Below are 27,084 nucleotides of genomic sequence, written 5' to 3'. Positions count from 1 at the left end.
AGTACCATGGTAAACACACACAGGTAAGGAAACAGGCGGTGCCATTTTCGGTGTTTGGGGAAGACTGCAGACTGAGAGCAGACACCTGAGTGGTATTTGAGCAAAGAGCTGAATGAATGAAGTGAGGAAGCCAGCCAGGCTGCTATGTGGGGAAGAGTTCCACTCCAGGTAAAGGCACAGGCAGGGGCAGAAGCTGAGACTAGACAGCCAGGAAGCCTGGGGAGCGGGAGCAGGTGCCAGGTGAGATGGGAAAACAGTCAGGAACAAGAGTATGGGACATACCACAGGTAGGTGGGGGTAAAGCGCCCCTGCAGGTTACAAAGCTGATGGTTTTGGTAACACAGTGATAATAACAGTCCTCCTTCCTTACTTGGAATCTGCAGATCCTTCCAAGTCTGGTCTATTACACAAAAGATGAGGTCAGATCTGAAAAATAAATTCAGTGGAAAGAGAGGTTTTGATATTAAGGTGAAGAAAGCACCCTATATATTTGGAGAGCATTCTCTGCCCTCCAAAATATTCAACTCCAAAAATCGGATGGAAATCAGAGTATTTCTAAACTTAATGATGCTTTAACCATTAGGGATGCCCCCAAGTAGAATATTCTTAACCATTTTAGTCAGAGGATAGGATGGTTTTTTAATGTAAAACAGTATTAGAATATGCAATTAAGTAGCTTCCCATCATAGTTTACACTTCAAAGCGAGCTGTGCCTTAGTAAATAGTCTTGGGAGAGAATGCAAACACTGCACGTCAGAAACATATTAACTAAAGCCACAGAACTGTACGCTCAGCTGGAAATATCAAAGGGATGTTCTCATATTTAAGATGATAAGTGCAGAATGCAAAACTGCTAATTTCCTGCTTTATGGATGTATTGTAGCTTCTGGAGACATCTTAATAATCACTTAATTATATCATAAGAAACATAAAACAAAAAATGCCAACAGGATGAGATCCTCCATTTTCAGAAAAACAGACCGTCAGCAGATTTGGATTGCTGTCCACAGACTGAGGACAAAAAGCCTTAAAGCAGCAATATTTTAGGACAATACAGTGTCAGGGACATAATAGTGAGCAAACATCCTTTCTAAATCCAGGGGCACGCAGGGAACTAATCCCCAGAGGTGGGCTGCCCTCTATTTCTCTGAAGCCGCTTCAACTTCTAGCCATAAAACCATAAAGACAAAAATGCGACAAACACCAACACTGACAAACTACTCCAAGGCAGTAAATGAGAGGTTAATTACATGCTGATTTCCAGGATATTTCTAAACTGTGAGAGTAGCTCAATCACCTAGGACAAGATGCTTTTGCCATTCTACAAGATAAGAAATAGTGTTCGCCTGAAGTGTAACAGAAATGAGAAAAGGCAAATCATGCCTCTGCTATATAGTTCAACGACCAATACTTTTCTTGAATAATTCCTGAGTCAAGTTTCTCTAATAAACCAATTAACTGCCACTGAAATAAAAAGGCAAAGTTCTGAGGCTTAAAACAGTCAAAGAAAGGTTATTTTAGTCTGTTAAATTAACAAAAATTTAAGGGGGAAGAAATGGATCTTGCTACCACTCCCAACTGGAAATATTGGGGTTCTTCTTGTAAAAGTTGGCTTTGGGATAAGGGAAACAGTTTAACAGATATATTTATTCTCTCTTAAAAACAACAGCAACAACAACTTATTTTTCCTTCCAACAACTTATTTTTAGAAGCAATGTGCAGATTGTAGAAAACTTGGAAAATATATAAATGTATAAAGAAAATGAAATATCGGGGTGCCTGGGTGGCTCAGTGGGCTAAAGCCTCTGCCTTCGACTCAGGTCATGATCCCAGGGTCCTGGGATCTAACCCCGCATTGGGCTCTCTGCTCAGCAGGGAACCTGCTGTCTCCTCTCTTTCCCTGCCTGCTTCTCTGCCTACTTGTAATCTCTGTCTGTCAAATAAATAAATAAATAAATAAATAAACGTAAAAAAAAAAAAAAAAGAAAAAGAAAAATGAAATGTCATCCATGACATCCATCACTAAACATACCTATATTTTGCTATATTTTCCTTTCAATTAATACATACTCCTCTTCATTCTTTAGCAAAATTAGGATCATTAGATAATTTATTACAATGGTAAGCACTTCATCTGTGACAAAACACTGTTTAAATATGGTTGCATAATATTCCACTACACAGATGTCTGGTAACTGACTTAACCATCCCTTTTCTGTCCTATTGAGAATGCAAGATACATTAATGAATTTTAAAGTAACAGACTCTGTTGAGACCCATGTTATGGCTGCATAACCTCTAAAAAACCACTAGTCATGTTTTAATGTAGTATCAAAGAAGAATACCCACAATTATCCGAAAAGGTTATTTCAATGCTCCTCCCTTTCGCAATGGCACATCTGTGCAAGACTAGAGTTTCTGCACACTTCCACCCAACCTGTCAACACACTGCAGGGCGAAGCAGACAAGAGAACTCAACTACTTTCTATTAAAGCTGGTTATGAAACAGATCGCAGACATGGGAAACGCTACCACTCTTCTCATTAAATGTTTCTGGGGAGGGGGAGGTGTTGGAAAATAGTTATTTTTCATTAAAAATAATCATTAAAGAGACTTACACAAATGTCAAACAATGTCATTCATGTCACTCCTTTTGTTTCAGAAGTTATTTTCATTACAAATGGTCTTTTTGTTTAATGTAATGGGTGTACTGTTCTTTGTCATTTTTAAGTACTTCTTCATTTTTTTAAGTTTTAAGTTCTAACACAGTAAATATCAAGATACATTACAACAGAAGAAGTTATTTGGGGGTCCTCAAACACCTTTTAGCAGAGTAAAAGGGACCTGAGATAAAAAAGTTGAAGAATTCTGAGCTGTAGAATGAAGGATCTCTTTAACAAATAAGCCCATGTATTATTGTTTGCTTGTGACTGATTTCTGCCTTAAATGAGATTGCTCCAAGGCTTCTGAGAGATTTATCGTGTCTGCATTTGGTGGAATCCCTCCTCTTCTGGCCCACACTGAGTCTTTAAATAACTAGGCTTTCAAATACCTAATCTATTTCAGCATTTTATTGCCAAACACTTTCTTAAAGCAGATAGTACAAAGAAAACAGGACCTCAGAAAGCAAAGATGTAGATCTCTAAAGACAATTACCTTCTACTTACTGGTTAAACACACGTAAAACAAAACAAAAAAATTATCAAAATACATCTGGGGTAAGAACAGAGTGATTCAGATGATGGTACCTGATAACACACTGTTATCATCTGTTTTTACTTCCTCTTACCAAAATTACAAAGGCAATTCTGTGAATCCTACAGACCGAATTATACACACATACACCCTTCCAACCAAAAGCGCCCAGAACGCCACGGAAATAAGAAAACATCCACTTAGTTCCTGTTACAATGTTACTTTCTAATCAACAACAATCCAAAGCCCCAAAACTATTACAGCATTACAGACATTCCTAGTACCTCGAGAATGGTAATACTCAATGCCATTGTCTTGATCTTCATAGTTTCTACAAAGAAACAAAACAATCACACTTTAAAAAACTGGGCTGAGGGGTGCCTGGGTGGCTCAGTGGGTTAAGCCTCTGCCTTTGGCCCAGGTCATGATCCCAGGGTCCTAGGATTGAGCACCACATTGAGCTCTCTGCTCAGCAGGGAGCCTGCTTCCCCCTCTCTCTCTGCCTGCTGCTCTGCCTACTTGTGATCTCTGTCTGTCAAATTAATTAATAAAAATCTTAAAAAAAAAACTGGATTGAATATAAAAATGTCTTTCATTAGACTATATATTTATCGAGGCTGTAGAAGATGCCCATCACACTTCAACACCCAGGATAAACTGGACAAAACGAAGCACCTGCGGTCATGAGGTTAATACGCCAACTAACGAAGCAGCAGCAGTGCAGTCCATTGGGTTTTGAAAGAAGCAGGCCGGGAACCCCCGAGACCAGTTTGCAGACATCCATCGGGATGGTCTTCGGGATGAAACATGGGCCCAGCAACCAGCCCTGGGTGGACATGTGCCAGTACAGATCTTGAGCAGAAGTTTTAGATTAATCAGAAAAAGAAAGAAGGGGCTCGAGAGCAGGGTTGTCCTGAAATCAAAACTTACCTGGGCAGTGAGACATGAACTATATGGTGGACAGACAAACCTCATCTCCTACCTCTCATCCCTTCTAATAATATCCTGTCTCTGAGTGGGGACAGGACCTGAGACTCACCTCTAACCAACAGAATAGGGCAAAAGTGATGGGGTATCACCCCTAAAATTACAACTTCCTGGAGTCTCTCTCTTGCCAGCTGTGAGGTGCTGTCATGAAGTCAGTGGAACCTAATGTAACATGTAAGGGCAAAAGACCTCGGAACAAAGGGCAACTGAAGTCCCACAACTGCAAGGAAATGAATTCTGCCAATAACCTCAGTGAGCTTAGAAGCAATCCCTCCCCACCTGAGCCTCTGATGAGACCACAGCCCTGTGCACACATGGACCACAGCCTGGGAGAGCCAGAAGCACAGAAGCCAGATAAGCTGTGCCTGGATTCCTGACCCACAGAAATGGTGAGATAAGAACTGCATGTCATTTTAAGCCACTAAAATTTATGATAATTTGTTAGGCAACAGTAGATAATTAGTACAAACCAGAAAGGTGAATATCCTCTCAAGAAGTTTCATCAAAGGGAAGGAGAGATAAAGAAGTAGTTAAAAGAGGAGGGCACCAGGAAAGGCATGGGTTTCATGGTGTTTGTTCTTTCTGGTTTGGTTTTGTTTTGAGATTCTAGTTATTTATTTGAGATTAACAGACAGACAGCTCAAGCGAAGGTAGAGGCAGAGGGAGTGGGAGAAGCAGACTCCCCACGGATCAGGGACCATGACATGGGGGTCCAACCCCAGAATTCCGGGATCATAACCTGAGGCAAAGGCAGGCACTTAACTGACTGAACTACTCAGGTGCCCCTCTGTTTTGCTTTTAAGATGGAAGACTTGAGTATTCACAAATCTTTTTGAGAAAGAGACACCAGAAGGGAGGTTGAAACAGAAGGTGGGAGAGAGTGGTGGTAGAGAAACTGATTTCCAGAAAGTCAGGGGGATATTTCGTGCATTATGAACAGGAAAAAAAAAAAAAAAAAAAAAAGGATACAGGACGGAGCAGCTGTGCAGAGGGGCAGAAGGAAGAAGAGAACATGGCCTTCACATGACTATTTTCTTAGTGGTGGGAAGATGATCTGCTGAGAGTGAAGGCCAAGTAGGAGAGATGTGGCTGACTTTAAAGCTGGAGATTTACATGTTGAGAAGGTTGGATATAGTCACTGTGGAGAGTGAGAGTTTAACTTCCTGGCAGTGCTGAGTCTCTGCTGAAGGTGGGGACCAGCATCTTACAGTGGCATCTGTGACCTGTTCTGAAGAATCTGGCAGTCCAGACCCAGTCCAGCAGGCTGCCTGGTCCACCAGGGTTGGGATGTGCCAACACAACAGGCAGAAGGGAATCTGGCATACTGAGAAGTGCACAGTAAAATGCTGGCCACGGAATCAAACAGCAGAGATGCTGCGACAGACTCTCAAGATGTAAACGGGAGTGAGGAGCTGGAAACAGGCCTGGAAGGTGAATCTCTGATGTTACCTGGGACAGTCTGTCAGATGAACTGGATAGGAAGTCCTGGCCAGGAAATGGAACCTGCAAGTTCCAGAGCAGAAGCAACTCTCAGTATTATCAAGATGTAGGACAGTGACTCGGTGACCCACTTGTTCCAGTTTAAGCACTGAAAGTCCTGCATCTGGAGAAACCGGAATGGTTCTAAAACTGAGTGTCCATTGCAGGAGAAAGGCCCAGGCCCAGGCCCAGGCAAAGCAGGCCTGCTGCTCCCCCACGTTGGCTGCCACTGGGATCACCTGGTGAGCTCCCAGAACTCCTGAAGCCTACAGCGAAGACTGCCACCCAGGTGCCAAAATTTTCCGTGGATGAGGAGCTGTAACTAGCGAATGATAGCACAGAGAGCAGGAGACCATGACTGTCAGGAGCCTAAAAGGACAAGAAGTCAAAGAGCAAGGATAGGCAGGGAGCCACGAGGAGCAGGGGCCCCATCCTGGGGTGTGCAAGAAGGTGCCATCTCCCAGGAGGCAGCAGCAAACTCAAAGAGCGCAGTTCACCAAGGACCAGGAGGTGAAGACTTCTGGAGGAGAAACTGGCTGATGACCAGGCAAAAGCACAGCATGTGGAAAGTGTAGAATTTAGGTCAGAAGGGGGAGCACAGAGCAGTCCTCCTAGGCAATTTGCTGGAGGCCCAGGGCTGCAGGAGCCCACAGAGCTAACTGCAGGGAGAAAGGGAATGGGGTGGGAGGTAACCCCACGTGGGCTGTGGGCTGGCTGGTGGCATAGTGAATGGCACCCCCAGGGCCCTGGCGTCCCAAGCACAGGTATACTTTAACACAAGGAGGCTGCTATGTTTTGTAAAGATACACATTTATCCTGAAGAAAAGAGATCAGGAATTTTCGAAGCTTCAGAATGGGTTCCTCTGGTCCTTGTCTGAAAGCCCTTTCCTCTTGGGACTCAATTCTCTGATGTCTGTTTCACAAATAATCATCTTTGTTCGATATTCAAACCTTCACCCAACCATGAGATTCTCCTCACATCTCTCACACTTCACTAATAACTTCTGTGTTTTACCCGAATCCAGAAAATCGTCACGGATTTAACAGATATAGCTGCCAATAATTCATACAGAAATAGAGTGAAGAATATATTTCTTGACAATCAAGTGCCAAAGTTATCACCATGGAATGAAGGAGAGGGTATGTGCTGCACTGTGTTGTGTTGTGTCATGGGAGTTGTGTTTTTCAGTGAGTGTGTGTATGTGTGTGTATGTGCCCAGCCAACACGTCTGTGTTAAGAGTATACCACCTGGAGATCTAAGTCGTACGGAAGTTTAGAAAGACTCAACAATAAAACACCATTTCAGCGAAAAGGTTTTAGCATTATTTATAAAAAATATATATGCAGGAAAATGTCCTCAACTCAGGAACAGCACAAGTACTTCTATTCAGTCTAAGCTTGCTCTCAAGTTCTGGGCAAGACAGAGTTCATCCAGGCCTTGGGGGAGGTACTAATCAAACAAAAAAGTCCAGTGAACTCACAGGTGCCAGGAGATATGATGGTTACTCAATAGGTAGGGCTGGGAAGGAAACCAAGGATCCTTTGCCTCCTTCCTCACACAGCCCACAAACAAGTTCGCTCTCTCTGTTGATTGAAGGCCAGGCTTCAGGAAGGAAAGCGGAACTCGACTCTCTTGCCTCACGAGGGTACTTCTACAGTTTCCCAAGACAGCCTCAGCCCAAGCCAAAGCTCAAGCCAGAGTTCATCAATAACCAAGGCACAGACAATGGAACAAAAACCCCCCACCAACAAGGTCCATTGCCTACAAATGCAATTACCAGTAAATAAATACTTCTAAATCATTTTGTTTAGCTACAGAATGAGGATTCTTTTATAAATTAAAGCTTTCAAAAGTTAAGTCACTATTGCTTAGGCTGGAATTTGTCTCTGCCTTCAAAATTTAACTTATATATAAATAAATATGAATGTGCCTAGGGCAGATGACAGTCCTATGTTAATTAGGGTGGCCCCTATGTTTTCTCAAATGAAAAGACACTGCAAATGCTCCTGCCCAAGAAAGACAAAAACAAATAGAAAAAAAGTGTGTGTGTGTGTGTTTGAGAGAGATCGATCCATGGGTCTATACCAACCTTACATTGTCACCAAATGTTTGTGCACACCTATCCCAGACACGAGTGTGGCAAAGTAGCAGGTAGCAAGGCAAGTCAAAGCCACTGTGAAAATTACACCACAATGAAAGAGAGCATTTACATCCTTTTTCTTATAATACAGTTTCATAATAGACACCCAAGAAATCATCTTTCCTGATCCCAACCAGGGAATAAGCAGCAAATCAAATTCAGAGCATATCAGCATGTTTTGTTTTCACGCACTTGTGTTTTTTTATATCCACAACTACTAGGGAGAAGGTGAAGGCAATGAGCGAGACAATTTCAAATCAAGTGCTATTCTGCTCAAATGAAGTACTTCAAAATGCTTATCAGTTCTGTAATTTTCAATGGATGATCACATTTTTACTAGAAGTGTGTATCTTCAAAGAAACTGCATGGTTTAATCATCGGGATCCCAAATGTAGAAGAGAGGATGGATAAATAGATGAAGATAAAACTTACTGGATACAAAAAAGATATTCCGAAAAGGTAAGCAAAGTACAACTCCACCAGAGTATGAGACAGATGGACATCTGAAGAAATCTTAGGGGGAAAAGTTTATGACTATAAGAGAGAGAGCCTCTTACAGAGCTCTCCCCCTGGCAAAGACATGTCCAAAACTGTAACAAGATGTGATTTTTTAAATTTAACCTTGTATCATACAGGTCTGCTGCTCTGTTAAACCCGCAAGTTCAAGTTCAAATTCATATAGTTGAAGGACTTAGATTGTTGAATGGTCCATGGAGAGATCTCAAGGTTTATTATTACCTCAGATATACATTTTCTTGTTTATGCTTTCCTCATGATCATTCACAGCTTTGAAAAATCAACCTCTATTAAGACAAAGTTTGCCTGGGAAATTGCCCCACACTTGTCATCTGATTCAAGGCATAAGCGACAAAAGGTTATTGAGAATGAATGCTAACTCTGGATATTTGCAGGCTCTTCACTCAAGGAAACAAAAAAAAAAAAAAAAAAAAAAAAAAAACCCTCAGTAAGAAGGCACCTCCCCACAGCAGTAGTGCCTTGTAGAGGGGAAGAAAAGCCTCCCAAACAAGACTTTACCACTACCACCCGCTCCCCTACCAAGAAGCTCTCTTTCTGGAACTCAAAAAAGACAAAGTTCAACTTCAAAGAGAGATGCTGTAGTAAAACCAGAAAGCAGGAAAGTTGGCATATCCATCTCTGTGTGCAAATGAATGACCTCATGAGGCATAGAAACAAGGGCAAATAATGCAAAACAAACTGTTCCAACTCTGGTACCAGTTACTGACCTTCCAGACCAATGGAACATGCTGTCTCTGGCAGCACAAGCAGAATGTGCATAAAACATCAGCTCCTCTGCTTGAAGGCAAATACCCTCTATTCCAGTTCACTGAAATCGAATTACAAAAGCAAACACTTCCACCTACAAATCAGTGTCCTGAGTGCTGTGACAATACACATATATAAACAAGTCCGTGCCTGTGCAGCATTCCCAGCACTCACACACCTAAATCATGCTCAAGTCACCTTTCCAAAGGCTTATAAATACCCCCTCCAACTATAAGAGCTTGGGCTCTAACATCAGTAAGATGTCATCGCCATACTTACAGCATAGACGCTTTAGGACAACTAAAACTTGCACTCCTAAAGATCATAATTCAGGACATTATGGTCCACTTATAAAATATGCTGGGAACTTTCTATTTGGGAGGTGTGGGAGGAAGTGTTTCATATAATGGGAAAACCACAACCAGGGGAAGAAGGGTCTTGAGCTCTGGTCCCAATTCTGTCCAACTACCTGCAATAAACTCTGGTCTGGGAAGGGCTCACCTCTCTAAATCAAAGAAGTTTCCTTCTAGGTCTAGATTGTTATTCATTCGTTAGAAAATACCAAATCTAGACACAGCCTGTGCAACTACAATTGCAGAGGCACACGCAGGGCTTATGTAGTGAGCTAACGTCAGCACTGGCCCACAGTGCACTTGCTCCTGCACCAAGCTTGACACACAAGAGTCAAACAAAAAGAACCCGAGAGGCAGTCCAGAGACAGGCTCCATGGACAACCCTGAAAACTGTTTACAAACCATGCTGCTTGGCTCAGATGTGATTCACTAGAATTCCTTCCAAGTGTATCATTGTGGACCTCATGAGTCAGTTTGCTCTTCTTGCTCCTTCTTTCTATCTGCCCTGCCCATAACATGGGAAACACTGCACACACCTCTGCCCAAATGAAAAGTGCAGTAAGACCTGGTAGACACTTAAAAGTTCAGCTCCAGTCCACCTGTGAAAAACATGGAACTCCAACAAGGTGTAGAATAACACACACACACACACACACACACACACACACATTTCACAAAATTGTAATGATACCTAATATGGCACACATTTTCTATTGTGTTTTATGTTATGAAAGTACTGTCACCCACAGTATAAAACAGAGTGAGATCCATCAAAGGATGGATGTGTATGCAAAATGTGGCATAAACATACAGTGGAATATTACTCAGCCTTTAAAAGGAAGGAAACCCTGACACCTGCTACAACATGGCTGAACCTTGATGACGTCACGCTGAGTGGAATCAGCCAGACATAGAAAGATGAATGCCATATCATTCCACTTACATGACGTACCTAAAATACTTGAATTTAGAAAAACAGAGGATAGAATGGGGGCTTCCAGGGCTGGGGGGGGGTAGGAAAGAATGGGGAATTAAGTGTTTTAGGACAGCATTTCCATCTGGGAAGATGAGAAAGTTCTGGAGATGAACGGTGGTGATGGTGGCATGACATTGTGATGTGTTTGATGCCACTGACCTATGCTTAAAAAATGGTTAAAACTGTTGTGTGTCAACTATATTCGCAATGAAAAAACAATTTTAAAAATGGCAAATTGTTATGTATATTTTACCACAAAAGAAAGAAAAAAAAAACCCAAAACATAAAAAAAAACACTGGGTTAGGAAGCAGTCCAACTGAGAAACTCCCCTAAAGATTGAAAGCCTTCTCTGCTATGTGGTATTAATGAAAATGGCACAACTGGGAAATCATACTTCCAGCAGTATTCAGGAGAATTTCGTATGAGATAATAAAATACAGGTCTCTGCCTCTGGCTCCTGACCCAGCGTTCCTAAAAAGGAACCCTAGGAGCATCTCTCGTTCTCATAGTTGGTCTTTGACCCCATCCTGAACAGGGCTCCCGGAACCCTTGTAAATTCCTAAAGTGGTTAGAGCATTTGGCTTTCGTTCTAATGAGGCGCCTATGGGGTGGGCTCCTGGATGAGAGATGGTCACCAGAAAGACCAAGCCATGATTAGAAGCCTGGCAATTTTCAGCCCCACCCCTCACTTCTTAGAAAGTTAATAATTGATCATGCCTCTATGAGGAAACCTCCATAAAAATCCCCAGCACACAGGGTTCAGAGAGTTTCTGAGCTGGTGAACACATCAATATACTGAGGGGGGGGGGCGGTGCACCCCAGTCCACAGAGACAGAAGCTCCTGCACTCAGGACCCTCCCAGACCTTGCCCTATATATTTCTTCATCTGGGTTGTCATCTGCATCCTTCACCATATCCTTCAATCAACTGGCAAAAACTGTTTGCCCAAGTTCTGTGAGTCATTCTAACAAGTGATCAAATCCAAGGATGAGAGGTCAAGGGTACCGCTAGGACAGGAGTTGGGGGCAGCGTGAGAACCTTCTGGTGTCTAAAGCAGGGAGCTGACAGTCCCATGAGACTACATCCATGTAGAGAGTATCAGAATTGAGTTAAATTACAGGGCACCCAGCTGGTGCCACCGAGAAATACTTGGTAGGGACAAACCCCATAGGCCTGGTATCAAAGGTACTGAGCACCAGTAGGGCATCAGAAGAAAGGAGAACCAAAGCAGGAGAGGCTGGGCTCTTTTTCTAAAACAGCTAGAATCCTAACACTTTATTCCACTTACACTATTAAACCTGAGTTTCTCCTAACTATAAAAGAGGAATAAGGATGTTTACTACTAAATTAAAGAGTCAAGATGCTTAAAAAAAAATAAAAAGTTTGTTATGAAAAGTTGAGAACACTAAGAACACTATGAAAATTTAGTTAAGAATAGAAATTATAATATCACTGAATAGAGAAAGGGTACTTTATTAGACTAAATCTTCCCAAAGTATTTTGAGATGAATAGTATGTCACTTCTATTAAAAAGCAGGAAAAAGAATAAACACCGATTTCAAGTTCAAAAGGAGTATAATCATTGCAAGGCTTTTTTTGATCAAAAGATTGTTTCTTTTTAAAAGCTCCTTTTATTTCAAAGACACACTGATTACCATCACAGTGTTTACCCTTGCTTTTTAAGTTGAGAGCTGAGGATTTCAGCTCTCAAAAATGGTAGGAGGCATCTTGTTCTCTTACCCTAATTTCACATCCAGTGTCCTCAAATGCCACACCCTTTATACTCAGATCTATACAACTACATTTATAACACAACACATGTCCACAGAGGGAACTCTGGATAAGTAGCCCCCTGTTTTTTCCACAAATGTAAATAAACATATGTACTTATAATCCACAGTTTTCTATTCACATATGACTCCAAGATTAAAGCCTTTTTTCCCCTCCAAATAAGCATTTTTGGGTGACTAATATTTTGATAGATGCATTGGGCCATGAGATACAATGAGTTAAACAAGTTTTATTAAAGGTACTATCATTAATACTCAAGAATGGTGGCTCCTTTCCTGAGTTCTTCTCAAGTGAACCGGTCCTGTTTTTACGTTTAAATAAGGCTTCATAGGGCTCTCCATCTTTAGGCCAAGGGCACATACATACAAAGCCCTCTTCTGATCAGGAAAGTTCAATAAGCAAAATGGTACCAAGTTCACTTCCAACAGAAGGAGCAACTACCTTGTATAACATTTGTTTGTTAACCTTGAGTACAGGCCTTAACTAGATATAAACTCCCCACAGGTAAATATCCTGTGTACTTATCTGTGCCCAGGATACTGGGTCTTCCATCAGGAGTTTAATAAACGTAAGTTAAATTAACACACTCCACAAACAATCCATTTTTACTCATCTCTTCCTATTTTGCCAAATCTAAGTGATTTTTCTCAAGGTTAGAAATATACAGAAGAAAAAAAATCTAGAATAAACAAGTTCTTCACTAAGATGATTACACATTTCCTTTGGAGATTCTGAACAAATACCACCAGTTTATAAATATGACTGGTCTTTACTTGAAGGAAAAGACTCCACCTCAAACATAACAAGAGAGGGGATCTTGCCAAAATGTTCACTTTTTGGTCCATGCTACAAATAATAGGGTTCTTCATTTCGAATCAATATCCCATTGTCAGGAAGCAACGAAGGGCCATTGATATGGCAAGAAAACACAAATTGCACCTCAGTCACCAGAACCAAGTACTGGAAATTCCCACTGAGCACAAGACAAACATGACCATCTTAGAAGAGGTTCGAATGAGGGAGGGGCAAATTGCCAAATCAGTGAGGATAACTCACATTGACAGAATCACACGATAACTCCAAGAATACAGGAATTTAATTCACCTGTGATTTATCACCATCCTAGGCGCCTCTCCCAGTCACACGCTCCACAAAGGTGAAGATATTTTTCCTCAGATGGTGTTAAAAAGGACAACCTCGTTCACAAATTTTAGGACTTTACCAAAATTATAACAAAGCAAACACAACCATACAAAAAACACATTCACTTTCTATTAATTTCTATTAGGCGTCTCAGAAAAACACTTGTACCAAACACCAGGCAAAACCTCACTCTTTATATTATGCATAAAGCTCAAGTCAGTAAACAAATTGATTTTCTAAGAGGGAAGATATTTCCTTAATTGCTTATGAAATCGTTACCAATTTGATACACCAATTTTGAAAACTAATTTAATAGGATGTACGCTTCTCAAAAGTGGGTTCTGCTATTAAGCATCACTTATAAACAGCCACCGCGACTAGTGTAAATCTTAGAACACACAAGACACAAAGTTACTGAATAACAGGATTCAAGTCCTTTGGAAACAGCAATGCTTAAGAAATCATATTTTAACATTCAGAAGCCAGTTACCTGTTTTCCCTATCACAGTGCATATTCCTTTTAAAGCCTTCCTAACTGCAAAGTAGCCAGGATCTTGCAACTGGAATAAACCAGATAAAACCAGGGAGAAATTCACCTCAAAACCCTACTCTGATTATTTACAAGTTCCTACCTCCCTACCTAGCTGGCCACGGCCCTAAAATTGCTTCCCTGAGCTTATCAGCCAAAGAAATGGAAACTACCTAAGCAAGCACAGAAATTTCAGTCAGCAGCATTGCACGGAGTGAAAATCAGACCCAAGTTGGCTACTCAGTACCTCTCATTAGGAGGTAAGACGTGGGTAAAATTGTTTTGGCATTCCCTAGTTCCTTCCAGAAACATGGGGTACCTCAAAATAAATCCTCCATGCAACTAAATCCATAGAATTTAAAAGTTAAGGCCACACTACAGAAGAAACAGTAAAGTATGAACCATGAACAGCAGTGTCAACAATATCCCTCATTCATTTACCCACAAAAAAAAAAAAAAGAAAGAAAGAAAGAAAGAAAAAAGCACATGAAACACATGGCTATTTTCTATTTAAAAAAAAAAAAAAACAAAACAAAACACAAGCTGTTAAAGGCCAAAGGCATAGGATTATGCCTGGCCTTTAATTCACTGGCCTTTAATTCATTTTAATTTACCGAGAGGAAATGCTAACGTGATCCTCATACTTGGCCTCCCATGATCCTGACTTCATACCAAGATGAAACTTAATGTATTCTGCAGAATTCTCCTCCCAAATATTTCCTTCCTTGCTGAGAAGACAAATGACTCAGTTATACTCAGTGATTAAAACCTGAGGACCTCTTATCCTGTATTGCTTGGACAGTATGAGACGGTCTCGAAGGCTTTGCATCCAGTGGAAGGACACCTGGGGTTACAGCAAACCAAGAACAAAGCAGAGTCTCTGTTGCTGGAAACACTCAAGGTTCACAGACTGTAAGTTCTACTGGTAGTGCAAGGGGAGGGGGAAGATAGGCAAGAAAAAACGATCCTACGAGGTTATCTGCCAGGTCTGGTGATGTTAGAAAGACAAATAAAGCAGGGTAAGAGGGTGCAGAAGGTCAGGGAGCTGATTTTAAAAGGGGCGACAGAGAGGCCTGTGAATATTTGAGATGGACTTTCCAGAGAGTGGATCTGGAGAGCCCCACAGACCCTGGCCAAGCTTGTGCTTGGCTTGTTGAGGAAAAACAGAAAAAAGGCCAGTGTGGCTGGAGCAAGGGAAAGACGAAAGTGGCTGGAAACTAGGTCAGGGAGGTGGCAGGGGCCAGACCAGCTTCGGATTGCACTTGAAGAAATGGCTGATTCAGGCATCAGGGTCCTACGCCACCGAATGCAGTGGAAATCAACTAGCCGAAGCTTAAAGCGATGCCCTGTCCCAGCCTTATAAGGACATAGGGAGAGCTCCAGGGACCATCTCACTGTGGCTTCACCTGTGGGTGTCCACACCAGCGGGAGCCCGGTTCCCGGGAGCAGACACAGAGTAGGGCGCTCAGGATTAATGCTGGAGACCGTATAGGCTCCTGGCTTGGGTGGAGAGTTTCAGAGCGGGCATCCTCTCTACATGCTCTACGGGACAGCAGCCAGAACCCCACCTTATGGGGCATTAGAATAAAACTCAGTCCTTGGTCATAAAGTACATCATCATCCACCTGCATCCCAAAGAGCTGGGATTTTCTGGGATACTCCCAACCTCAAACACTCTTCCCCGTCACCCCCAGAAAAGCATGCCTTGTCTCAAGACCATCTACTCTGGTCAAGATGACAGAACAGGCAGTGGCCCTACCTGGAGGACACCAGAATGTTGAGGTGTGCATTATTAACATATCCATGTCTTCTCACATTTGCCTGAGTGCTTACTACATGCACTGGTTTTATTTCTGTGCAAATCTGTCAAGTGTATAATATTATTATCCCTACTTTACGACAAAGCTAACACACTAAAGACACAGAGGGTGGGCCCAAGCAGTCTGATCCCAGAGTGGGGGGGCAAATCTTACACTGCTTCTCTCGAAGAAACTATATCACGAAAAATTACTCATTGGGCGAAAGCTACCCAGGGAGAGAGGGGAGGAGGTATCCTTTTCCATTCAGCTAAAAAAGACAGTCCTTATCTTATTTAAGATCCAGAGTCAGGACTCTTTAGGGAGATCTTTGCGACCCACAGCGAAACAAACTACAGAGAAACAATCTACTGCTCACTAATGACAAGTAACACGAAATGCAGAACCACAGTACGGACCACAGGCCTCCGAGAGCAGGAAGCACGCTCACCTTCCTGGGCACGCGGCCTCCCACCCACAAGCTTGTTGTGTAGCTCTCCGCTTATTTCTTTTCACAAGGGGGCCCGGAAGTTGGGGCCTGACATATCACCCCACCCCGAATCACAAAGCTAGGGTAAGCGGGGGATGGGTGAAGAAGGAACCGCTCAGCCCGGCCAACCAGCACACTCAGTTGCCAACACCAGCTGCCAGGAAGGAGGGGGAGATTCATAATGGAAGCAAGCAACCGAAGCAAAGGGAAGGCAAACACAGAGAAACCAATCATTCCCTCATTCGGAGGGTCATCTACCTGTGTTTCCACGTGGTTGGGACCCTCCAGGCCACTTCTTGAGATCCGGGGCCTGGGGACACAGCCTAAAGTAGGGGCAGTGCTTTCCCCTAAAAAGATCTGTGGAGGTGTTGGTGTTGGTGGTGGTGTTGGGGTTGTTGGGGGTGTTAGAGGTGGGTTTTAAGGCAAGTCCCTAGAAGAGACAGTTTTAAGTTCAGGAAATAGGGGACTAAAATGATACAAAACTGAATGTAAACAGACACCTTTGAAAAGGAACTCATGCAGATCTCAAATGACACACAGTGAGTCTGAAACAGGCTGAACAATGAGGCTGCTCGCTCTCTGTGGGCTTTATGAACGGCAGGACTGAAGCCAGCCCAGCCTCCACACGGTCTGAACCCCATCCATTGGTCGACCGGAGTGGCAGCAGAACGCAGGAAGAACCACTCTGGAGGCCAAGACCTCCATCCTCAGAGTTTCAGACAGAAAAATGTAACCCAAGATCAAGAGGCCACAGAGAACCCAAAGGAGGAGAAGCACTTCCCTGCGGGGGAGGAGGACGTGCAGGTGAGTTCTGCTGTCTCATCCCAGGGCGCCCAAGGGCATGGAGCCTTTCACTCCACTTCATCATAAACACAGCCGTCTCCGGACAGGACAGTCGGTTGTGTGAGGTGGGCGTCCCCATCTCCTGGTGATCGTGGGACTTCAAAGAAGAACATCAGCTCTTCTTCTGGGGAATGAAGCTAGCACCAGAAGGGAAGCTCCCCACGCCAAGGGGAACAGGACACACACACAGGGTGCATTACCAACAGCACCAAGATGGCACCAAGATGGGACCAAGTGGGTCCTGCTTCTCCCACCCACTCCCAACACTGCCTCACACCCCAACTGCCAGGCATTCAAGGCTTCCCAAAGCCCTTTTCATCAGGCCGACTAGTAAAAGAAGGCCAAGTGTCCTCTCCCTCCTCTTCCTCCTTTCCGCCTCTCACTAGTCCTGCCATGGCCTTAGGTGGAGCTTACGCCCTGCAGGGAGCCCCAGGGAAAGCACCGCCCCCTGAAGAGGTCCAGGCAAGGGGCCACAAATAGGGGACTGCCAGGTGTGACGGTATTTGAGGGTGGAGAACTAGGGGATCATGGCCAAAACCAAGAGTCTCTGAAAACATACGCCCAGAGAGAAAAGAACACTGAAAAACACAATGCAGAATGTTCTTCAGAACCCAAATAATAAGCAGGCCAAGAGATGGTAGCCAAGCTCCCCTCATTCAGGCAGGAAGCCTGGGACTTCCCAGAGAACCTCATGTCAGTCAAATCTTTAATCAAGGATCTTTATTCAAACACCCAAGAAACAGGTATCTGCAACCAGGGGTATGTACCTAGAAAAGCTAAATTATTTGTCAGTGATACCAGGTCCCTGTGGAGTCTAGATGAAGGTCCTACTATTAATTACACATAACATAAAAGACACAAACCAAGCTTATCCCAGACTAAACAGAAGGTATATCATCCCCATGCGTGAGGTCCTTGCTGGGCTGCTCTCTTGCCATTAACCATGGACCCTGGAAGACTCAGTCCATCCCTACATTTACAGGAGCCCATGACCCACAAATGAATCGGGTAAGAACCCTTACTTACTTGCCATCACTGCAACTCCAGGCTCCTGGTGACCTACCGACCTGATTTTCTCCTCTGGCTGAGATTCCTGACTCACTCATCATATCCTCCTTACTTCTGCTTCCAAACAGGACCACTGAAATCCGACCTTCTCTGTAGAACATGTCCCTGTTTCTAAGAACCTTGCCTATCCACATATTTTAAACCTCTGTTCACACTGGCCATTGGTATGGGCTGCCTGTTTACATCTCCCCAGCATTCTTAAATTGAAGCCTTATTAATGCCCAATGTGATGGGAAGTGGGGCCTTTGGGAGGTGATTAGGTCACAAGGGTAGAGCCCTCATGAATGGGATTAGTGCCCCTAGAAGAAGCGACACAAGAGAGCTGACGTCTCTCTCCGCCATGTGAGGACACAGCAAGACCACCATCTACAAATCACGAAGACAGCCCCCACCAGACACCAACTCTGTCAACTCCTTGATCTTGGACTTCCAGCCTCTAGAACTGTGAGAAATAAATGTCCATTGTATATGCCACCCAGCCTATGGTATTTGGGGTAGCCCCTGGGCTAAGATGTCCATATCCATTCTGTGAGGTCCAGTGCCCTCTCTTCCACTCTCCCACTGGGCCCCAGAGCCCCAGCTTTGGCCCCTCATCCAGAGCTTCCTAACCAATGCCTCTCTTCTACCATTTGTAAAACTGGCTCAGCACTTCAGGAACAGATGGACCACAGGACAAGACACGTGAAGTGGGCACTCATCCCAAACTTTAGGCAGACTCTAACTGCATCCAGTGAAGGTGAACAATTTTATTCCACTGGGTGAGTGAAAACAATCATATACAATGTCACATCCAGACACCAAAGTGGGAGGGGGCTTGAAAAGGAACAACACTAACATTTGTTAACACCTACACACCAGGCATGGTGTCCAGGGCTTTACCTGCATTACCTGCTTAATATTCACATCTCAGAGATGAGAAAACTGGAGCTCACAGAGGTAAAAGAACTTTCTACCCACCACGAGGGCTACCTAAAATAAGTGCACGTTCTTTCAAGTGTGCCAGCATTGGAATAAGTGACAGCCAATGCTTTAAAAAGCCTTGCGGGGAATGGTAATGTGGAGAGCATCCTTCCACAACCATGGAAAAAACTCACACACTTGTTCTTAGAGAACTATGTGCTCATATAATTGTTTACAAAAATACATTCTTATGTATTTATTTATTTGGAAAGAAATCACATATGCATTCTTTGTAGGAAGCTGCTTGCACTAAAAGTCAAAGTGTGAACAGATGACAGCAAAGATAGTTCTCACACGTTCAAATGAACCCCTAAGCTTTCGTTGGTGTTATAAGTCAACTACTTTTAAGGTTTTAAAGACTTTATATTAGTATGAACAAGAACCAAGAATGTACACATGCAAAAAAAAAAAAAAAGGCAGTTTTTAGGATGACAGAATGATGTGCATTGCTTTTTCTCTAACATTATTCTTTTTCTGCAGTGAAACTGTCACCATCATCCCTGTAACTCAGAAGTTTTGATTTTGGGGTTTGTTTATATGTTGCTGTGGCAGCCACCACTAGGACACAGAGAAGGCAGAGTGAGGGCAAAGGAACCCGTACTGAATTAGGGATGGAGGGAAGAAAACTCTAGTCCTACACATGCAGCAAGGCGCTGGGAGACGCTGGTCTAGTCAGCACTCCCGAGCATCGGCTTCCCTGGGAGAGCTCCACACTGGAGGCCTCACCCCCACCCCACCGTCACTCTGTGACAGCACAGGCTCGGGACTGCAGCAACACTCTCCCGAGAAACAGCGGGTGTGTATTTAAAGGAGATTATCAAGTGACTCATCCGTGAGTAAAAACTCAGTTTATTTCCATTTAAAGAGTCGTGTTCATTGACATAAGGTTTGTAGAGGGAACATCTAACGTTTTACACTTACTCTAAAGAGGCAATAAATAGGAGTGTATGAAGCTCATCAGCTATGTGCTGGGGCTCGTGGAGATGCACATGGATGCAGCATGTTCCAGACTCTCTTTATGAGCTGTTTTGTTTCTACCGCAAATGGAAAAAGGAAAAAAAAAAAAATCAAAAACCAGTCTTGGTAGAACCAATCACTACAGATTTCAGCTATACAAATCAAACAGGAAGCTCATGAAAAATGCAATTTAGAAGCATTTCAATCAAACAAAACTAAACCAAAAAAAAAAAAAAAGACCTAGTTTGGGCATCTTTAGGGACAGCTGCAAAGCTGACTATGTTTTTGTTTTACCACAAATTGTTTAAAGTCCCCAACAGAGCAGAATACAAGAGACACCCAAGTGGACACTTCCTGGACATTCCCAGGGTCTCCACATTTCCCCTCCCTGTGTACTCCCTTGACCCAGACTGGCCTAATAAATGCCTCCGTGGCACCCAAACCACACTCTGGGGACAGCATGGACAGAGAAAAAGGGAAGTCTTTCAGTCCTAAGAAGAAAGAGGCTAACGCTCAGAAAACCAGTATCTCCCACTTCCAGAGGGCTGACGACTCACCCACACTGCCCTCCGCCCGCCACCCCTTGCCCCCCGGCTCCCACAAGACTGGCCCTTGATGACATCTGTGCTATAGGACTCCCAGGGTGTGACTGAAGGAAAAGAGAAATAGACAGGAGGAGCAGACAAGGACGAGGAGCGCATCCCAGAAACTTCTGCTTCCCAGACCCCACCACCAGACAGTGCCTCGGGCATGTTTCCCAGTAATTAAAGGATGAGGGGCAATTTGTTTTAAGTAGTGATCAAAGGAATTATGTCTTTCAAGCTTTGGCTGGGCACAAGGTATTTAGCAAAAGAAAAAGACCATCTGTTCAAACTTACCTAGATGTCTCTCTTTTAAGAGTCCTGAACCATCTATCATCTAAGAGCTCAACATGCTAAGAAGCCAAGTAGAATTACTTGTTAAATAAGCAAATTAATTATTTAAATACTTCTTATGGTGAGTGTTTCATTTTCCATTTCCAAATTTATTGTAATTTACAATAAATAAATGTACAATAAATTTACAATAAATAAAAAACAGATTTTTAATATAGATTTTTAGAGTATATGGAAGGTCCTAGAATGGCCATCTTTATGGGCCATAAGGAACAGGGCATCCCTTTAGTAAAGAATAACAAAGTTTAAAAAATAATAAAATGGAAGGAAGGAGGAAAAGAAAGAAGGGGTGAAGAGAAAGGCAGCGCTCCAAGGTGGACAAGCACATGTTCTCTGTAGCAAACATGAATTCTGTATGACCTTGGATTAGTTATTGGAGGTCTCTATAAACCAGTGTCCTCTTTGGTAAAATATAGTCATGTGTCCATCTGAAGATCAAAAAAATAACACACATAAAGCATTTACACGTGCACAAGAAAAACAATAAGTATTTGTGACCCACATTCTGGACCAAGTTCAGTTCCAACTCCACCAGTGATTAGCATGTGGTCTGAGCCCAGCTAGCTGCCAGGTCTGAGTGTCTGATTATTCACTAAAAAATAAGGATTCTGGGTTAGCTGACCTCTGGATCTCTGTGGCTTCTCCAAGTTTAGACCCTCTCTGACAACATGATACGGTTTACAATTTCAAACACCTTAAGGCTTCTAGTACTCACACCTTTCTTCTAGGATTTATTGGTCAGAGCCATGATTTGATACCAAGTGTGTGCTCACAAACACAACTGCTCATCATAAAACTGTGCTTAAGGGAATCCTAGAACCTGTTTTGTGATGACCCCTCTCACAAGTGGTTTCCAGGAACACACGGTGGCAAAAGAAAGGCCTGCCTGTGAGAAGAGGAATCCATATATTTCCATTGCAGTGGCTTTCAAAGATTGAGGCTGTCCCTAAATCAGGATGCTGGTGTAGTATGTCCTCATGCGGTTTGGCAGGGAAGGAGCATATGGAAATTAAATTCATTTACTATAACCACCCTTCTTTATAAAAGGAGCTCTCAACTACTTCCTGCTGGAAACACTACAAGAATCTATCCTTTCTGAGCTACACAATCAAGTCAAAAAGCTGCTACTAAAGGTCCCTTGCTCCTAGATCCCGGCAGAACAGAAACTATTTCAGATTGATCATTCTCCTCCCATTGTTTTAAACTCATCAGTGACACCTTTTCTAAGGAAAGATGGAGCTTTAATGTCCTTACTTATGTGTCAGATTTAAAATGATTATTGACAAAGATCATCTGTCATGGTGTGCCCCATCACACCGGATTCCAGCTCATAAACCCACGTCACAATCTCCTAATTTAGGTGGTGGCGAGGCACCCAAGTTATGTAAACAACAGGAGAGAATTTAATGCTGCTGCTAAGACAGACTTACAGTAAAATTAATCCAGTGCAGTATCAGTCATAAAAGATTGTGCAAATGGTAATTAGCTCTAATGATAGGAAGCATTTGCAACACCTGGAGAAAGCCAGACCAATCCTGACTTCTCTACTAACACTCTAGATGTCCCTAAGCTGCATCAGCGTCGCTGGTTTTCCCCAACCCCTGGCCAGTTTAAACTTCACCTCACTCTCACTAACCATACTCATGAAGAAAGAAGAATCACCAATCTCTCATGAGACCTTCAGTCTGGGTAATAGTGCTCAGGGGACACCAACAGACATTAGGGGAAGGAGGGTGAGGAAATTCACAATAAAAGGCTCAAACGGTCGCACCGTGAACTTGGAGGAGAGTTGCCTCTATATTACCGCAAGGGAGACACCCAGACCTTTGCCTCAGATGATGCAAGGTGAAGTACACACCACCACCAACAGAATGATCTCACCCAAACAGCTGGATGTGAAGCTAATCGAGCTTTAGGGCTAACTTCCAGTGTACAGACGTTCAGAGACTAGTGGAACAGATTTACACTATCTGCCAAGTCCAGAAGGTGGGCCACTCTCCAAGACAACTGACCTGATTCTTCCACAAATTAACAGCTCTAGGAAAAGGATGGGGAAGAAGAGCTAATCCAGAGTTAAAAGGGTTCAGGAAGCGTAACAATCAGATGGTAAGTATGGGCTCTGTTCCGATGCCAGTCTGAAGAAACCGCATGGGAGTGAAGTCAATGGTGGGGGTGGGGAGATGGGAGTTCTACAGATCCCTGCCCTCTGCCAGACCTCGCTGGCCAATGTTCTGGAACCTCGCCTTCAGCCACCCCACAACGAAAGGGCAGGGCCCATCAGTAGAAACTGGGGTCCGGATGGCTGGGCCCCACCCAGCCCTACCCAGAAAGGGGAAACTCTCAGGTAAGAAGACTCAGAAGAGGGGCGCCTGGGTGGCTCAGTGGTTTGGCTGCTGCCTTTGGCTCGGGTCATGATCTCAGGGTCCTGGGATCGAGCCCCGCATCGGGCTCCCTGCTCCGCAGGAAGCCTGCTTCCCTCTCTCTCTCTCTCTCTCTCTCTCTCTGTCTGCCTCTCTGCCTACTTGTGATCTCTGTCTGTCAAATAAATAAATAAAATCTTAAAAAAAAAAGAAGACTCAGAAGATTCACAGCTGGTATAAGAAAGAAACAGATAGCTGCTGGGGAGACCGAGAGAGGAAATCTACAGGTTCCTCTGTTAACAATTTTTGCCGACAGGTTTCCAGCAGCCCCCAGCTTCATCTGAAACCCATTCATGCAAAAAGCATAAAAATCGCTGGCATCCGAAGCAAGCAAGTTACGTGTGCAACAGGGGGAAAGAGTCAAGCAACACCCAAGTGGCAACTTTGCTTTTGCCTTCTCGAGCGACGCTCCACCTCCTGCCTTTATTCCCTGGAGAATTTGGTTGTGTTTCCTTTTGTTTCCTGTCTTTCTTTTTTTTAAATATATCTAATGGAGGTAATAATGTACACAATGTAAAGGGCACACAACCACACGAACAGCGTCCATCACTTTTCGCTCCCTGCCATTTTAATTTGATTTGATTTGTCTTTCCAGTCTGACAGCCCCACTCCTCAAGGCGAGTAGGGCCAGTCAGAAGCACACCTGGAATGGAAAAAGGAACAGGTTGGGGCATGTTTGCAATGTCCACGCTCCACACACGGGTGGCCTCTGCAGCTGAAACATGCTGTCCAACCCACGTGCAAACAGTTAACGTGAATAGAGGGTGATGGCGATTGAAGATATGGCTCTTGTACTGCACCTTGTGTGCCTCTCACTCCGTCCCCAAATCGGACTTTGCCACAGCTTCTAGCTCAAGTCATGGGACTTTTCACCTGCTGCTCCACAAACTGTCGCAATGGCTGTGGAACAGTGTTTGACCCCTTTCACCAGTTTCGAAGACCGGCCATTTCACTGGTTAATCTTTTAAAATACGGCAGACTCCCCTGCGGTTCTAACCATATAGAGACTTTTTAAAGATCTGAAGGAGACCTTTTAAGATCATAACACAAAATTGTTAATTTTTTCACTCTTCAAACCAGGTATTCTAAAATAAAGAGTGGCTTTTTTGTTTGGTATCTTGAAGTAGTAAACTGGGACCATAATTAAAAGTCCCTAAAAAATGAAAGATGTACCACACTTACAGAGTTACTTTAATGATGCCATAATTCCGTTTCAGAAAGACAGGAAGTTGCAACGCCAGTAAAGTGTCTCATGAGAAACCAAGGGCAGAATCTTGGTGTTCTGTTAGTCCTGATTCCAAAGAGGCTATCACTCATGATGGCTGAAATTACACAACCAGCTCCTACCAAGCTACTTGATAATCTTTAAAAAAAAAAAAAAAAAAAAAAAAAAAGGTAAACAGACACAAAGGAGGTGTTAAAAATGTTTTGAAAATTTTCAGAACATCGGGAGACACAAAGAATTCCTCTTCAATAGGGAATATGAAATTTTCCAATACGGATTTTATGTGAATAGGAATAAAGTACTGTTTGAATACAGAATTGTTACAAAGAGGGGAAAAAATGTATTACTGTATAATTATATAAACATCTTGAAAAATGCATCATGCCTAATTAAATTCCATCCATTAATAAGGCAGTAGGCCTGGGGCTAGTTTGTACAAAAATGGCATTTCTGGTAAACACAATATTTAAAACACTACTCAAATACACAAGCTTGGTCTCATGACATAATTACGTGTTTTTAATTTGGCGCTATCCTTATATGATGCCAAAAAGAAAGCTACAAATGAACCATTTTAAGACACTATAATTTCCATACAGTAATGCCAAAAATAGAAACGCAGTACAAATATTTTCCTTAAAACTGTAATTTTGGATTTACCTGGCAATTGCATTACTCTCACCAGGATCCCAAACCCCTTCTGAAGTCAGGAAGTCAACAGACACGGTTCTGAGAGAGAAGGGCGAGTGTGATCCTGGCTTTCCTCATAACCTTGGGCAAGCTTCTTAATCTCTCTGTGCTTTAGTGTCTCATTTGTCAAACACTAATAATGCTACCTGCCTCAAAGAATCACTCGGAAGATGAAAGAAGACCACGAACACCACCACGTCTGGCGTCATAGTAAATGCTCAGTAAATGCCAGCTAATACTATCGACCCACCTCGGTGGAAACCATTGTCATCAGGACAGAGCACTTCTCTCTGACAAAAGGAAAAACACATTCCTCAAAAGCAGACGCATGGCAGGAGAGGAGGTAAGCTGCAAACACGTTCTGTGAAAACAAACAAAGCCAGACACCAGAGGCCACATCTTGTAGGATTCTCAGTGGATGAAATTTCTAGAAAAAGCTGCTTCTTCTAGAAACAGAAGAAAGGTGAGTAGTTGCCTAAGACTGGGGATGGGAACAGGAATCGGCCGCAAAATCCCCAACAGGACTGGGGTGATGGTCGTTCAACTGCATGAACCTACTGAAGACTACAGAGCCGCACGCTAAACGGGAGAGTTGTAGGGATATAAATTATACCTCAATAAAGCCACCTTGACATAAACAAGAGATATGTTTCCAAAGTGTTCGCACAGGCATTTTCATACCACTCCATGATTATAGCGAATTCGGATATTTTATAGAGTAGAGCAGAAATGGTAGAGGATGCGAGCAGGTCAAGGATCACACCCGGATCCCAATCCGGACCCAGCTTCCTTCATTTCAAGGCAAACTCTTCACTCCTCTCAGCGTCAGTTGCCCTATCTGTGAAAGGGGAATCATAATACTATTACTTTCAGAGGCTACTGTGAGAGTTATGTCATCCCCCCTCAGCCCCTCTGGGTTCCCCACATCAATAAATGGCGCCACCCCCTTCATGCAGTTGCTGGGGCCAAAAGTGTGGATGTCATCCATGGCTCCTCTACCTCTGGAATATTGGCTCCAATCCATTAGCGAGTCCTGATGGCTCCACCTTCAGACCGTATCAGGCACCCAACCACTTCTCACCAGTCCCATCCTAGTTCTTACAACATCCCTGGGGAATCACAAAAGCCTCCCCCTCTGGAGTCTCTGGACTTCCATTCTGGCCCCTCCAGAATTACCACTGCGCTCCAGGCCAAAGGGCTATGTAGAAAACACAAGGCCAGAGCCTTGTTCAGAGCCTGTTTAGAGCCCTCCCATGACTGTCTGGACCATGGCCTGCGGGCCCCACATGAGCCGGTGCCCACCCAGACCTCACCTCATATCCTGCCCCACCCTTACAACCAGCTCCATCCACCTGGGGCCCTCTTGCCCTTCCCCAAGAGCAGAGTCCTCTTGCTTCTAGGCTATTATTTGCACCTGCCCCTGTACAGACGGATGGGGGTGAGGCTCATCCCTTTCTTCCTTGAGATCTCAAGTGGTGTTGAAAAACACCACTTCGTCCCACTACCACACGCCAGCCCTTTCACCTGACTGGTTTCTTTATAGCTCTGACACTCCCTGGAATCACATACTGTCTGTCTTGCCACCAGAATGCAAACTCCACGCAGGCAGGGATTTCATCTGTCCTGCCCCCTGTCTCTGCCACGTCCCCCAGGGTCTGGCCCAGAGCCTCGCGCAGAGGAAAATTCCTTAAATACCTGCTGAATGAAGGGATCTCATAAATCACTTAGCATAATGCCTGCCACGTAAGAAGTCCTCGAGAACTGTACGTTGGTAATAATAAAAATAATATTATTACACTTACTGTTATTATATTTCACAG

General features: G+C 43.5%; 1 protein-coding gene across 5 annotated transcripts in view; it reads right to left on the bottom strand.

Annotated features, from left to right (window-relative positions):
- The window catches only part of FAM107B (family with sequence similarity 107 member B), a 227,758-nt gene that overhangs the window by 39,024 nt on the left and 161,650 nt on the right, over window positions 1-27,084 (bottom strand). Inside the window, exons 2-3 of one of the 5 annotated variants that reach the window (XM_059404282.1) lie at window positions 19,959-20,071; window positions 283-426 (exon numbers count right to left, since the gene is read on the bottom strand). The exons of 2 other annotated variants lie outside the window; for them this stretch is intronic. The gene's annotated coding sequence lies outside the window, so the exon portion shown is untranslated. The remainder of the gene's footprint in view (window positions 1-282; window positions 427-19,958; window positions 20,072-27,084) is intronic. 2 more of the 5 variants (XM_059404280.1, XM_059404281.1) reach the window with 2 other exon arrangements.

This window comes from Mustela nigripes, chromosome 6 (assembly GCF_022355385.1).
Source record: "Mustela nigripes isolate SB6536 chromosome 6, MUSNIG.SB6536, whole genome shotgun sequence".
Classification (NCBI taxonomy): Eukaryota; Metazoa; Chordata; class Mammalia; order Carnivora; family Mustelidae; genus Mustela; species Mustela nigripes.
Note: the sequence above shows the minus strand (reverse complement) of the source record. Positions and strands in the feature narration are given on the sequence as shown.